This window comes from Hemitrygon akajei, unplaced genomic scaffold (assembly GCF_048418815.1).
Source record: "Hemitrygon akajei unplaced genomic scaffold, sHemAka1.3 Scf000073, whole genome shotgun sequence".
NCBI lineage: Eukaryota > Metazoa > Chordata > Chondrichthyes > Myliobatiformes > Dasyatidae > Hemitrygon > Hemitrygon akajei.
Genome location: NW_027331959.1, coordinates 2,528,453 through 2,543,148, shown reverse-complemented (window position 1 = coordinate 2,543,148; position 14,696 = coordinate 2,528,453).

Below are 14,696 nucleotides of genomic sequence, written 5' to 3'. Positions count from 1 at the left end.
TGACGTCAGCGGCGTGGCCACCGCCGCATCGCCGCAGCTCAGTGAGCTGAGGTCCAGAGAAGCAATGACAATATCAACGTGATCAGTGACGTGTTTTGAAACTGCAGGCCATTCTGCTCACTGAATGCAGGAGCCCGTAATCGTTCTGACGTTCCAGCATTACACTCAACGTGTCTGCTTATTGTCCGCTGTTCTGCAGTTCAGAGTGGCTATCCCAGAGATCGGACAGATGAGGCTGAGTGTGATTGGGCATCACTTAGTGAAGACTTCGGGCTGATTCATAAAGGCTGTGTTTCACAACCGTCTCTACTTACGGAGAACTCTTCCTTTGAATCTACACTCCTATTGGAGCAAACATTACAAATTATTGAATATATTTATCAATAATATGTTTTATTTTAATTTTATACCAACATCCAGCGTTTCTTCATTTCTACATGTGCTGAACTACAGAAGGTTAACTGCATCTATTTCTGACTGTAATTAAACTGATTTGTGATGTGCAATAAATCACTTTGTTGTTGTACACAGCCTGGTTGGAACAACACAAATCTGAATATCTATTTACAACATTTTTCCAAATATTATTGAGTTCTTAGATATGTTAAACGTATGTTTACAGACATACTCTACATATTAACAATTATATTTACTATACTATTGACAGCATCGGACATCAGCAAAAAGCTTCTGTGTACAACACAAAGTTATGTAGACTGGATATTTTTAGCTTCCCCGGGGTGATCCATTATCTGCATCACTGAACACAAGCTGCACCTTCTTTCATACTGTACATTCTTTTTCCACGTATCGATTGAACAACGCCCGGAATAATTTTTGTGTAGATAGAGCAAATAAAATAGAGGTAAACAGCTCTTTTCTACCGCTAGCCTGCAGGTCACACTTGACTATGATTAGACCAACTGCTTAGACCACTACTCTCCCTCCACCCCACCGTTCATGTTCACGTACTGCTATGAGAGGATGGTCCTACGAACAGCTGGAGTGCATCACAGGTCCTGGGTATGCGACCACTGACGCTAGACTGGCAATATTTGAAGAGTGCTGATTGTCGCTGGAGCCTTCGAACCAATGAAGACCCTTTTGTCATTTTTCTCATTGTCAATAACGATTAGAATAAGATTGTGGAGGAGGTTCTTGGGAGGGTACGACTTGTACAAAAGGGACCAATTGCACTTCAACCTTGCGTGAAGGTTGGCTGGAGTTTTTTTAGGTGGTTTCAAATTTAGTTGTCAGAGGTCAGGGAACTGTCATAGTGCTGAAGATGCGACAGTTGGTTTACAAATACAGGCAATGTGTCATGAGACTCCAAGCACGGAAAGGCTGATAGGGCAAAATTGCAGTCAAGACTTGCAGTTACAACGTAAAAGGCATGCAAAATCGAAATGGCTGAATCCTAGACTGAAGGCGTTATATTTGAATGTGCGTAGTATACTGGATATTGTGGAAGAATGTCTAACACAGTTAAATATTAGCATATGCATATGTGATGTTGTAAAGAATCACTGAATCATTGTTTCAAATAAGATTATAGATAGGAGCGTAGTGTTGATGATACACCTTGTAGCAAAAGGTCAGGCAAGTTGGTAGAATGGGGATGCGCAATCGGTTAAACTGAAACCAAATCATTAGACAGAGACGATATAGGGTTGTAAGGCGTTGTATCGTTTTGGAGGAGCTAATGAACTGTAAGGGTAAAATTCCATGATATGAGGTAGTGTATATCCAGATGTAAGGATGTTGTTTGCAATTTCAAAAGGAAGATTGAAAATGCATGCCAAAAGGGCAAAGTAACAATCGACACGAGGGATTTAAATATGGAACATGACAGGGAAAATCATGTTGGTGCTGGATTCCGAGAGAGAGAATTTTCGGAATACGTCGATGAGGTATACAGCAGTTCGTGGTTGAGCACACTACGGGATCAGTGTAATGAGCCGTAATTGATCAGAGAGCTTGGTAAAAGAACGCTTTGGTGAAAATGAATAGAATATGATCGAATTCACGTTGGAACCTGAGAAAAGGGATCTAAAGTGGGATCCATCATAATTACTGCGTGGTAAAGGGAATCACAGAGGCAAGAGAGAGGAGTTGGTCAGAATTGATTGGAAAGAAGCACTGGAGGGAATGAACAACACAGCAGCAATGCCTGTATTTGTCACACGGGGACAGGAGGCTGAACCCAAGTGCAGGACTTGGGCACTGAAGTACTAGGGGCAGGATGGGAGCAACTAAACGAGAGACAAGAAGTGGAGACTGTGGTGCATGTGAGGGACGTGGCGTTAGGTGCATCTGTGGTTACGTGAGATAGTCCAAGAGATCTCAGGCAAGGCGTGATCTCGGAGTCCTCGGGCAAGGCGGGATCCCGGAGTTCAGGACAAGGCAGGATCTTGGATTTCATGGCAAGACAGGATCTTGGCTAGGCGAGCGGATGGGTCTTTGGGACAAGGGAGGCTGCGAGGAGAGCCCCCTGGGCGGGCTGCATAACTCCTGGGCAGGGCCACCTCGCAAGCAGTGACACGATGGCCTGGGCAAGGCGCGGAGGACCTGGGCAGGTTGCGGGGAACAAAATGTGTGAAGGCTTTCGAATTGCTGACGGAATTGATGACCCAGGCAACGGTGCTGGTTTTTGCAGACCCCCGATTGTCGTATCAGCTACTCATTGATGCAAGTCGAGAGGTGCTAGGGGTATAGTGTATCTGGATCAGGGCACCGGGTTGAGGCCGGTGGCGTCTGTCAGCCACAGGCTAACAGTGGTTGGCATCATTGCCAGCATATGATGTCATTCTGAAGTACCGGCCGAGGAGCCGGAACATCGATGCGGACGCTTTGTTCCGACACTTGCATGAAGGATTGGACAATGACGAGGAGTCAGAGAGTGTTCCTGCCCCTGTCGTGAAGGCCATATATCAAATCGCGATCGCCGTGAAGGCCGAGGACAAGGTAAGGCCGGATCGAGCAGTGGATCAATTGGGTGTATCTGATGACGCTCTGCCCACTGTTTATTGTAATCTGACGGTTCTGAAGACCAAACAGTTGCCCGAATTGAGCTCGGAGGAAGTGCAACTGCTCAGTGAGATGACCCGGGCATTGGCACTATTTGGTACGCGGTTAAAAGGAGGCATACAGATTCGGAGGATGATAAATCATTTGTGTGGTACATGCTGCCGTTCGCTAACTCCCCCGTGTAGGTGGAATAGACTCCTGGCCCTTCTCCTCTGAGTCATGAGCGGCAAGGGGGTGCGGGGGGGGAGGGACTATTGGTGGGCAGCCTGGAGTACAACAGGACTCTGAAGGAGAGGAGGTGGAACATGAATACGAGACACGGGTATCCGAATTTCCGAGAGGTTTGTGTGATATATCGCGGGTGGTGTCGGCAGGTACACCCTAAGAGTCTCCAGCAGTGTCTGAGCCGGAAAAGTCATGAAAGGAGGTCCGGAGAACTCGGAGAATTTATAACCCCCCGGATAGGTTGGCCTATGTAGCGTCAGGGTTTTGCAGGACGGGTTAGCGAAAATTATCTTAATGTCATGAGAGCATGACTAAGTTTGGTGGGAAGAGAGTGTAAGGGGGTTCTCTGTAATGCTAACTATGCGAACTGCTCAGGCTGATAAAATGGCTTCTCTGTCATGCTAACTGCTGACGTAATGGGTTTTTCTGTAGCTGCGATGTTTGTGTTAGAACTACAGTAACGGGGATCTAACCAATGGAGGGACATGCTATTCTATCTTGTATGTCTGGGAACCGAGCTCGTTCGCCGTCTTTTCGTCGAGGATAGGAGAAGAGGAAGGACTCGCTCGGAGCGCTCTGGTAAACCATCGGGGGTGGTCCCAGCCGAAGGTCATCGGAGTTCGGAGGAGATCAATTGGTGGAAAGGAAACTTGGTTCCGTGAACTCCAACAAACTTATTTGTGCACAGACTGTTTAGAAAGCCGTTTTCTTTTGTATTTTATTTCTTTACCAACCACGTAGTCACAGTAAGATTTATAAAGTGTAATTATTTAATTCATTATTGTGTACTCTCTGATTTTTTTAATTGTTGGTCTGTACTAGTGTACATTGCAAAGCATTCACACCAACTTGATTACGCAGTTTGGCGGGGCTGAAGGTCGCTTCCCTAAGAAGAACACAAGCTGAGCGAGCCTGAGGCTTACATACAGAAGGACTTAAACAGATTAAGAGAATGCGCAATGACGTGGCAGATGGAATAGTGTGCCGGGATAGTCATGGTCTTGCAGTTTGGTAAAAGAAATAGTAAATTTTGGTTAAAAAAAAATGGAGCGAAAATACAGAGACGCAATGGAGCATGGGTGAACTTGCACAAGATTCCCTAAAAATTAATTTTCAGATTGGGTCTGTGATGAGGAACGCAAATGCAATGTTAACCCATTTCAAGGGGACTAGAACATAAAAGTAAAAATATAATGTTGAGACTTCATAAAGCACTGGTGAGGCCTAACTTGGAGTATTGTGCACAGTTCTGTGCTGCCTATCTTAAATTGGATGTTCAGGAATATTATTCCAGGATTCAGCGGCTTGTCAAACTAAGAGCGTTTGACGACTTTGGATCAATAATTCACTGGAATTCAGAAGACCTAATGAAACATATCGAATGATGAAAAGCCTTGATAGATTGGACGTGAAGAGGACGCTTCCTCTTGTATAAGAGTCTAAGAGCAGACGTCACAACTTGAGAATAGAAAGGCGCCCTGTTAGAACCAAGGTGAGCCGGAATCTCATTAATCAGAGAGTGGTGAATCTGTGGAATTCTTTGCGCTGGCTGTTGCGGGGGCCGTTTTATGTATATTTAAGGTAGATGTCAATGAATTGTTGATTGATCAGGGCTGAACTAGAGAAGGCAGAAGATTGGGCCCGAAGAACAATGGATCCGACACGATGAAATGGCGGAATTCCGTTTGGTGGCCGAGACATGATGAAGACATCGAGCACATAGTTCGTGCACGTGACCTCTGACAGCAGCCTTGAACTGAAAACGCTCCCGTCCAACGGCATTGGCTGACCAAAACGTGGAGACGTTTAACGTTGACTCGCAAGTCCATTGGGCGGACGCGAATCATTGGTAGTCGTCGATGCGCATTTTAAATGTATGAGGCCAAAGCGGTGACCAGCCGGACGACGATAAACACTTCACGCATTTTGTACGCATGGAATCCCTGATGTTGTAGTCTGTGATAGATGCCCCCCGTTTACAACTAAGGATTTCTAACTATTTGCGGAAGACAATGGAGTTCGATCGCAGCATTCGTCCCTTTATCACCCAACTTCAAACAGTATGGCTGAATGAGCTGCTCAGAATGTCAAGCAGGGAACACAACAGTTTCATGGACCACAGGATCTACTGGCCTTTTTTTCTGGATGCCGGATAACCTCACAAACCACCACTTAGGTACTTACGGACCGCAAGCTGCATTCCTGAACAGATATATCGCGCCAGATCTGGAAGAACGAGTAAGACACACAAAAGACAATGAAAATGCGGTCCGACTGAAGTAGGGAAGATCGGAATTTTCAGGTGGGAGAGTTGGTTTATGTTCTCCGGAACCCTGAGAACCGAAGGTGGATGAAGGGAGCAGTTGTGGTGAAAGAGGACCGCCGAGTTACATCAACGCTTGAGGATGGTTACTTGAGCACTTGAGGGTATGCCGCCGACATCTGGACTCCCTCCGGAGACGAACAAGTGAATCCGTCGTTCCACAACGGGCTAGTGAACAAGCCGGGTTAGCCACACAACCTATCGAAGGGAATCCCCAGTTGAAAGCACTCGATCCTGGGGTTTCTGGATTGCGCTCATCAGAACGGACCAGTAAACCGGAGGAATATTATCAAGCTGGTTTCGCCTAAAAACATACAGGGTGGAAAGATGTCCAATCCACAGGGCGAATGGCTATTGGTGTGTCATGTGACATTACGGGATTGGTCGATTGATCGTTTAGCGTTTGGCCTACTAATTCTGTCCGTGTGATCGTGTTCATCGTGAGCCGGTGTCTACGAATGACGCAGAACTATTCGGTTGCACTATACACGATAAGCCTTCTGTAATTGTAACAGGCACAGCTCAGATATCATCTATAATTTTGTTGATAATACAACAATTGGTGCAGAATCTCAGAGGGTGACGAGGAGCGGTACAGGAGTGAGGTAGATCGGAAGGTTGAGTGCTGTCACAACAACAGTCTTGCACTCAACAGTATCGAAACCAATGAATTGATTGTGGACTTCAGGAAGTAGAAGTGGGAAGAGGCGGAGAGGCTTCCAATGGAAGATGGTGCTCGTGACCAGTTATCGGCAGCAAATAAAACAAAGAAAACAACTAAATGCGTTATCAATAACTTTGTTTCCCTGTGAACGATCGCTGCGCACAAAAGCCTCTAACTTTCCATTCGGAGCTGAGCTTTTGTACCGCCTGTATGAACTGGCATTTCTGCGGTGTGAACTGAAATCTCGAAAGCGCTGGACGCTGCTGCCTTAAAATCCGAATCAAGCCTTCGGGGTCCGGGTCGGAGAAATGAGAACGAGCCGACCTATAGCCAATGCTGGCGCGGACTGAGAGGCTACTCGATGTGGCAGAACAGAGGCGAGCGGAGGCGAGGCAGAGCCAGGTACCTTGCTCGACAGCGGAGAGCAGATCCAAGATTTGATCGATTTTGAAGTGGGGCCGAATTGGAAATTTAGGAACGAGCAGAATCGAGGCCCGAGAGAGCATCGAAGCATCAGGGCCCGGGTCCGAAAACGAGGAAAGACGTCTGGACGTTTTCAACGACGGCCCAGTGCGGGCTATGGACGGGTCGCTTTGGATCGGTGCTCCGCGACGTTTACTCGGTGTCTCAGAGGCAGGGGCATACTCGTGAATCGGTTTGTGCAATGCCTGGTTTCCTATCTGTGGAGGACTCACTTTCCTGAGCTTCAGTTCTGAATGTTATTTGGGTTATCGCTAGCAGCATTGGTCTTTTTGTCTTTCTTTCTGCTTATCGGGTGTTTGACTGTTTTCTTTCGTAACCGGTTCTATTGGCTTTCTCTGTTTTGTGGTCATTTGTAAGGAGATGAATCTAAATGCTGAAAAGGTATACTTTGATAATAAACCCATTTTGAATTCCGAACTGTAAACAGTTACGAATTCATCGATGGGTCAGCAGTGGAAAGGCTGAGCAGATTCCATTTCCCGTGTGTCCACAGCTCTGTAGATGATGAGTTGCAGATGAAGAATTGATGCAATTACGAAAACATTTCAGAAAATGCATGATGTACCCTGGACTGTATGCGGGCTGTTACATCCCGTCAGGTGTGGAGGCGCTAATGCAGAAGATCGGAAAAAGCCTCATCGTGATGTAAAGTCAGTCAACTCAAGCAATGGCATCAGGTTCCCCGATGTATTCTAAAAGCAATGCCCGAGGAAGAGGCATCCATCATTAAGGACCCTCAATATCCAGAACACTTTGCATTGCTGGCACCAATAAGGAGGTACCTGGTCACAAGCCACGCGGAGAGGCTGTTCTTTTGGCGTGTGCCACTGTTTAGAATGGCTTTGGCTCATCAGATTTAGGCGAGATCAGGTTTGGGTGAGGTACATTGTCTTATAAGTTACTCTCTCTGTGCCCTCAGTGGTTCATTCCTCATTTGTTATGGTAGTGCAGATTGGAGCGAATGGCTCATGGGAAGGGTTCTGTACTGTGTGTGGGATGTGGGAAGTCTGGGAGAACTCCAGTCCCCCAGATAAACTCATCTGTAGCAGGTGCACAGAGTAGCGCCTCCTGAGAGAAGGTATTAAAGAACTGGAGCTATAGCTCGATGACCTTCGACTCACACGGGATAATGAGCGGGTGATAGACTGGAGCTAAAGGGATGTAGTGACCCCTAGATTGCAGGACACTGGCAACTGGGTGGCTTTCAGGAGAAGGAGGGGAATTGCTCAGCCACTGTGTCTGTCCCTCTTATTAATGATACACAACTTTTCATACTATTGAGGGCGACGACCTACCCGGGAGGAGCCATAGTGACCGGCTCTCTGGCACTGAGTCTGGTGCTGCGGCTCAGAAGAGCAGAGAGATGAAGCTAATTGCGGTGTTGATAGGAGATTCCTTAGTCGGAGGGACAGAGACAATGTTCTGTTGGAGCGATAGTGAGATCCACGTGGTATATTGCCTCCCTGGTGCCAAGATCAGGGGTGTCTCGGATCTAACTGACACAAAGCACATAATTATAACATAAAGTTACAACAGTGCAAAGCAATACCGTAATTTGATAAGAGCAGACCATGGGCACGGTAAAAAAAAGTCTCAAAATCCCCGAAAGCCCATCATTTCACGCAGACGGCAGAAGGAAGAAAAACCCAACTCTGAGTCCGTCCGAAAACGTCGAGCCTCCGACCAGCCCTCCGACACCGAGCACCATTTCTGCCGAGCGCTTTGACACCGGCCCCGGCCGCCAAGTAACAGGCAAAGCCGAGGATTCGGGGCCTTCCCATCCGTAGAATTTTAGTAGCACAGTAGCAGCACAGTAGCAGCGGCAGCGAAACAGGCATGTCAGAAGTTTCACCAGATGTTCCTCCGTGCTTCTCACGTCCTTCTCCATCAAATCAGGATTGTGCACGGCATCCTACTTAACAGATAACAGATATTCATACTGGAGTGGCCGCTGGGCCCTGCCGTCGCGCCGCCATCTTCTCACGAAATTCTCACTTGGAGCATTGTCAGCAATTCTTGTCCCTGATCGTTGAAAGGATGCGCTGAAACTGGAGAGGGTTCAAAGGAGTTTCACGAAAATTATTCTAGGTTTGAAAGGATTGTTATATGAAGCGCGTTTTGTGGCCTTGGGCATGTATTCAGCAGAATTCAGAAGAATAAGGGGTGACCTAATCGAAACCTATCGAATGGTGAAATAGAGTGGATGTGGGGAGCATGTTTCCTATGGTGGGAGAGTCTAAGACCAGAGGACACAGATAGAGTGGATGTGGGAGAATGTTTCCTATAGTGGGGGAGTCTAAGACCATATGACACAGCCTCAGAATAGAGGGTCGTCCTTTCAGTACGAAGATGCGGAGGAATTTCTTTAGCTAGTGAGTGGTAACTGTGCAGTCCAAGTCTGTATGTATTTTTAAGGTAGGGGTTTATAGATTCTTGATTGGTCAGGGCATGAAGGGATATGGGGAAAAGGCGGGTGTTTGGGGCTGAGATGCAAATATCACTGAGCTATGAGGAAACGTCGGAACATTCTCGTCGGGTTGTTTGCAAATACAGATACAAAATACATATCAGAAAATGAATTATTCTCATCTTAATTCCCTAGGAATATTCTAAGCGGATAGGCGTTTTGAAGTAGTTTCTTTCAGCTAGCTCCGCCCATGGCCCCCGCCCGCGCCCTCTCGCCGTCCTTTCGTAACCAGGGCAACACATACAATGCTGGAGAAACGCTGCAGGCCAGACAGCATCTATGGATGGGAAGAAAGAGTCGCCATTTCGATTCAAGACCCTTCAGCAGGACTGGAATGGAAGGAGAAGAGGCCAGATCATTGATTGATTGGGATGGTACGAGCTGTTGTTCTGTGAAACTCGTAGTCCAGGGTCTGTGTGTGAGAAGCTGCTTGTCCGGTCACATTCTTGAGAAAAGGGAGCCGCCTTTGGGCTGAAATCAAATTGAGCCGGTTCCGCAAATCACTCTCATTCCGGTGTGTGGAAAGTCGCTTTAATATTGTATTTAACCCTTTCTGCAGCAGCGGAGAGCGATAGAATCTATATCTGCATTCTGAGAGAAATGAGGGGAAACGTTTTCACTCACTGCATGGTGAGAATGTGGAACGAGCTACTCCCGCATGTGTGCATGTGAGCTCGTTTTCAACGTTTCAGAGAAGGTTGGATAGACACATGGATGGGAGGGGCATGGACGGCTGTGGTCCGGGGCAGGTCGATGCGAATAGGCAGTCCTTTTCACAGAATAGATGGGCCGAAGAACTGTTTCTGTGTTGTACTTTTCTATGACTCTGTGAACCTATGTCTCGTTATTGGAAATCAAACCCAAATCCAACTTCCATTAGTTCCCACTCTCAGCCCTCTGCACGAAGAAGTTTCCCCTGATGTTCACCTTAAATATTTCACCTTTCGCGTCACACTTAACCCATGATCTCTAAGTCCAGTCACACCCAACCTAACCGGAAAAAGCCTGCTTGCATTAACCCTATCCATACCCCTCAGAATTTTATGTACCTCTGCACTGTTCCCTACGCTACAACGGGGGTTTTCTACGCCCAGTACACGTCTTCGTATCCCACGCTGTGAACTCTTTCCTTCAAGCTAACTGTTTCGCAATCTCTCGCACTCTCTCTCTCTCCCGCGTTCTCTCCCTCCTTCCCTCTCCCTTTCTATTTCATCTACTCCCTCTCTCGCTTTCTGTCACATATTTCTATCGCTAATACGTGTGTTTCTCACTCTCCATCATATTCAGACTTTCTCTCTGTTTGTCATTCCTTTCTGACTCTATCCCTCTCAATCTTTCCCCTTCTCCATCCCACCATCTCCGTCTGCCTCACTCTCTCTCCTCCTACATCTCTTCCTCTCGGCCTCCACCTATAACCACTCTGTCCCACTTTCACTGACCTCATCCCCTTCAACGCTTTCCCTCTCACTCTCTCACCGTCTTTTCCTCCTTCCCTCCACCCTCTCCCACTTCCACTCATCAATCTCACTACCTATTTTCCTGTTTCCTCTCTTCCTTTCCAAATCTCTCCCCTCTCTCTCTTTAACTCCGATCCCTTTATCTCTCCTTCCCCCACCTTCTCTATTCACTGCAGTCTCTGTCTTCTCCACTCACTCTCTCCGTTCTCTTTCTGCAGTTTGCCGAAGTGCTGAGCTTTGGTCTGCACTGCCGTGAACATTTTAAAAATAGGGGATCATTCCTTTCCTGGCTACCATTATGAATACTACATAACTCCCGGACTTGTTATAATTTTCAATCAATACGTCATTCCCCCCTGACAGCCGGGTTAACTGCGGTGAAGGTTGTCAGTTTCTCCGACTCTCCCTCCCCGACGGCCATTCCAATAACAGTGAGGACGCCCATCGCAAGTTCGTGCGTCACTCCTACAATAACGCCCATTTCCGAACATACTCCCTTTTAGAACTGGCTTCTTTTAAGAAATATAAATTTCTCAAATCTTTATGGCGCAGTGTTAACCGACGGCGAAGGTGTTTCTTGCAAGAATTTGCCAGGATGGAAATACAATAATCGGTTGATGCTGGTGTCAATAAATGAATAGTCATAAACATCCCTGAATCATACATCGGCGAACGGGTTTGGTTTGTTTCCAGAAGAAAGGATGAAATTACATGTCCAGGAACAGACAGTCATATAAAACGACAGCACAGAAACAGGCCCTTCAGCCCATCGAGGCAATACCGAAGCCAGTTAAACTGCCTACCCCCACCTACCTACACCGGGCTCATAACCCTCCATATCCCTACTATCCATGTATCCATACAAACTTCGACTGAACGTTGAAATCAAGCTCGCCCGCACCACTTGTTTCACGATGCTGTCACGACCCTCTGAGTGAAGACGAATTACTTAAATGCAACCCTAGGTAATTTCTAAAGTAAGTACATGTTCGGCACAGCATTGTGGGCCGAAAGGCCTGTATTGTGTTGTAGGTTATATAAGTTTCTGTGCTTCCTCTCACCTTCCCCACAAACTTCTCACATTTCACCCCGATTGTAGCCTTATGCAACCTAAGTAGAAAAAAAGCCTGCTTGCACCAACTCCATCTATAGCCCTTGTAATTGTGTGCACCTCTATCAAATCCCCTCTCAGTCTTCCACTTTCTGAGGATTCCATTCTTACCCTGCTCAAACTTCCCTTTTAGCTGAGGTCCCCCAGACCCGGCAACATCCTGGTATCTTTTTTCTGTCCTTCTCCAACCTTTCCTGCAGATTGGTGACCAAAGCTGCACATAATTATTCAGATCAGACTTCACCGCCGTATGACCGTGGTTGGTCCGACAGAAGTGCGAAACCTTGCTCTTTTCTGCAATAAATTCCATTGGGCCATTTCCAGCCCATCTTTACAATTGGTGCAGATCCTTCTGCAAGCCACGATACCGTCCTCATTGTCCACTACAGCCACAAACCTGGTGCTATCCGCAAATGTACACATCAGTGGACCGGATTATCCTATAAATCATTATAGATGACAAACAGCAAACGACAAAGCACCTGTGATCCCTGTGGTTCTCCATCCTGAAGCTGCGTCTTCTTGTCCTGGACCCTCTCACGTTCTTTCCACATCCACTCTGTCTAGGCCTTTCAACATTCGAAAGGATTCTATGAGATCCCCCCCCCCCCCTCTTATACTTCTGAATTCCAGCGAGTGCTGACCCAGAGTCATCACACCTTCCTAGTGTGATATCCTTTTCTTTCCTGGAATCGTCCCTCCTCTCGACCCTTTTAAATACCAGCACATCCTTTCTAAGCTGGGGGACCGAAACTGTTCACAATACTCAAGGTGATGCCTCACCCGGGCCTTTTTAAGCCTCAGCATCACATCCTCGTTCTTGTATTCTAGACCTCTTGAAATAAATGCTAACATTGTATTTGCCTTCCTCACCGCCGACTGAACATGCAAGATAAACTTCTGGGTGTTCTGCAAGGAGTCCCATGCCCATCTGCAAATAGTACGAACATTTATTTCTACTACCAAAATGCATAACCATGCATCTGTATCATCTGCAACCTTGGCGAAAAAAACCATCGATTCTACCATCTAAATTTTTAATATACGGCAGGAAAAGAAATGCTCCCAACACCGACCCCTGCGGAACACCACCAGTCACTGGCAGCGACCATAAAAAGGACACTTTTATTCCCACTCGCAGTCCCCTACCATTCGGCCAAGGCTCTAACCACCTTAGAAACTTTTCTGTATACCATGGGTTCTTAACTTGGTGAGCAGCCTCATATGTGGCACCTTGTTAAAGGCCCTTTGAAAGTCCAAATATACAACATCCACAGCATCCCCTTTATCTATCCTACTTGTCACCTCCTCAAAGAATTACAACAGGTCCGTCGGGCAAGATTATCTTGTCCTGTGTCACCAATTACACTATCATTTCTCTTTTATTTTTTAATATACTTGAAAAAGAACTTTTACTATCTACCTTGATATTATTTGCGAGCTTTCTTTCATATTTCTTTCCCGAATGATGTTTTTAGTTGCTCTCTGTAGGCTTTTTTCAAACTTCCCAATCCTCTATCTTCCCACTATTTTTTGCTTTGTTGTATGCCCTTCCTTTTACTTTTACAATGGCTTTAACTTCCCTTATCAGCCACGGCTGTACTATTTTTCCTTATGCGTATTTCTTCATTTTTAGAATACTGTAAACATGCCCTGCAACTTCCTCATTTTTTTTTTCCAGAAAAGCACGCCTTTGCTCCTCTGCTGACATCCCTGCCAGCAGCTTCTTCCAATTTACTTTGGCCAACTCCTCTCTTAAAACGGTGTAATTTCCCTTACTCCACTGAAATACAGCTACATCAGACTTGCACAGATTATCGTTTTGGTCTTTCAGAGGTCCAACTTTATCCAGTGCAATCCTTTTGCTCGGATCATGTTTGTGGAATCCTCAGAAATTCCCTTCACCGTGTCTATTAGATGAACTTCATGCCTCTTTTAGCCTCCCGGATTTCCTTCTTGAGCGTTTTCTTGCACGCGTTACACTCCATAAGGGCCTCATCTGATCCTACTTGCCAGTATCTGCTATGCACCTCCTTTCTTCTTTTAACCGGAGCCTCAATATCCCTTGGTTATCAAGTTTCTTACACTTGCTTTTCTTACCTTTCATTCTGCGAAGCACTTGCAAGCTTATAGTCTCAAAATTTCGTTTTTGAAGGCCTTACACTTTCCAAGTATACTTTTGACAGAAAGCAGCCTTTCTCAATCCACACTTGCCAGATCGATTCTGATACCATCAAAATTGCGCTCTCTCCAATTCAGAATTTCAACCCAAAGGTCAGACCTGACATTTTGAATTTTTACGTGGACATTATGGCATCGTGGTCAGTGGATGAAAAGTATCCCCCCACACAAACTTCTGTCCCCTGCCCTGCCCCATTGCTTAATTACTGATTCAGTATCTCACGCTCTGTAATTGGGATTTCTGCCTACCGATGAAGAAAACGTTTGAAAAACTCTATGTCACCTAGTCCATTTACAATACGGGATTCCCAGTCATTATGTGAAAAATTAAAATCACCTACTATAGCAACTACAAGGTTCTTGCAACAGTCTGAGATCTTTCAAATGTGTTCCTCTAAATCTCTAGGACTGTTGGGCTGTCTTTAATATAGTCCCAGTAACGTGGCCATACAGTTCTTAATTCTCATTTCCACACAGAACGCCTCACTTGTCGAGTTCTACGATTTCTCCTGACTGAACACTGCCGTAACATTTTCTCTGACTGGTAACGCCACTCCTTAATTCATCCTCCCCGCTGTCACGCCTTAAGTAATTTGACCCTGAAATAACTGTGACGGGTGTGGAGTGTTTGAGCTGAAACGCGCCCTGCGCCGGACAGCCCCGTTCATACAGAGGGTGGAACCTCATCCCGCTGGATCAACTTGACAGCCTGGCACTGGCTGAATAAAATGGAGATTCTCCGCCTTGCTGGTTGCGTC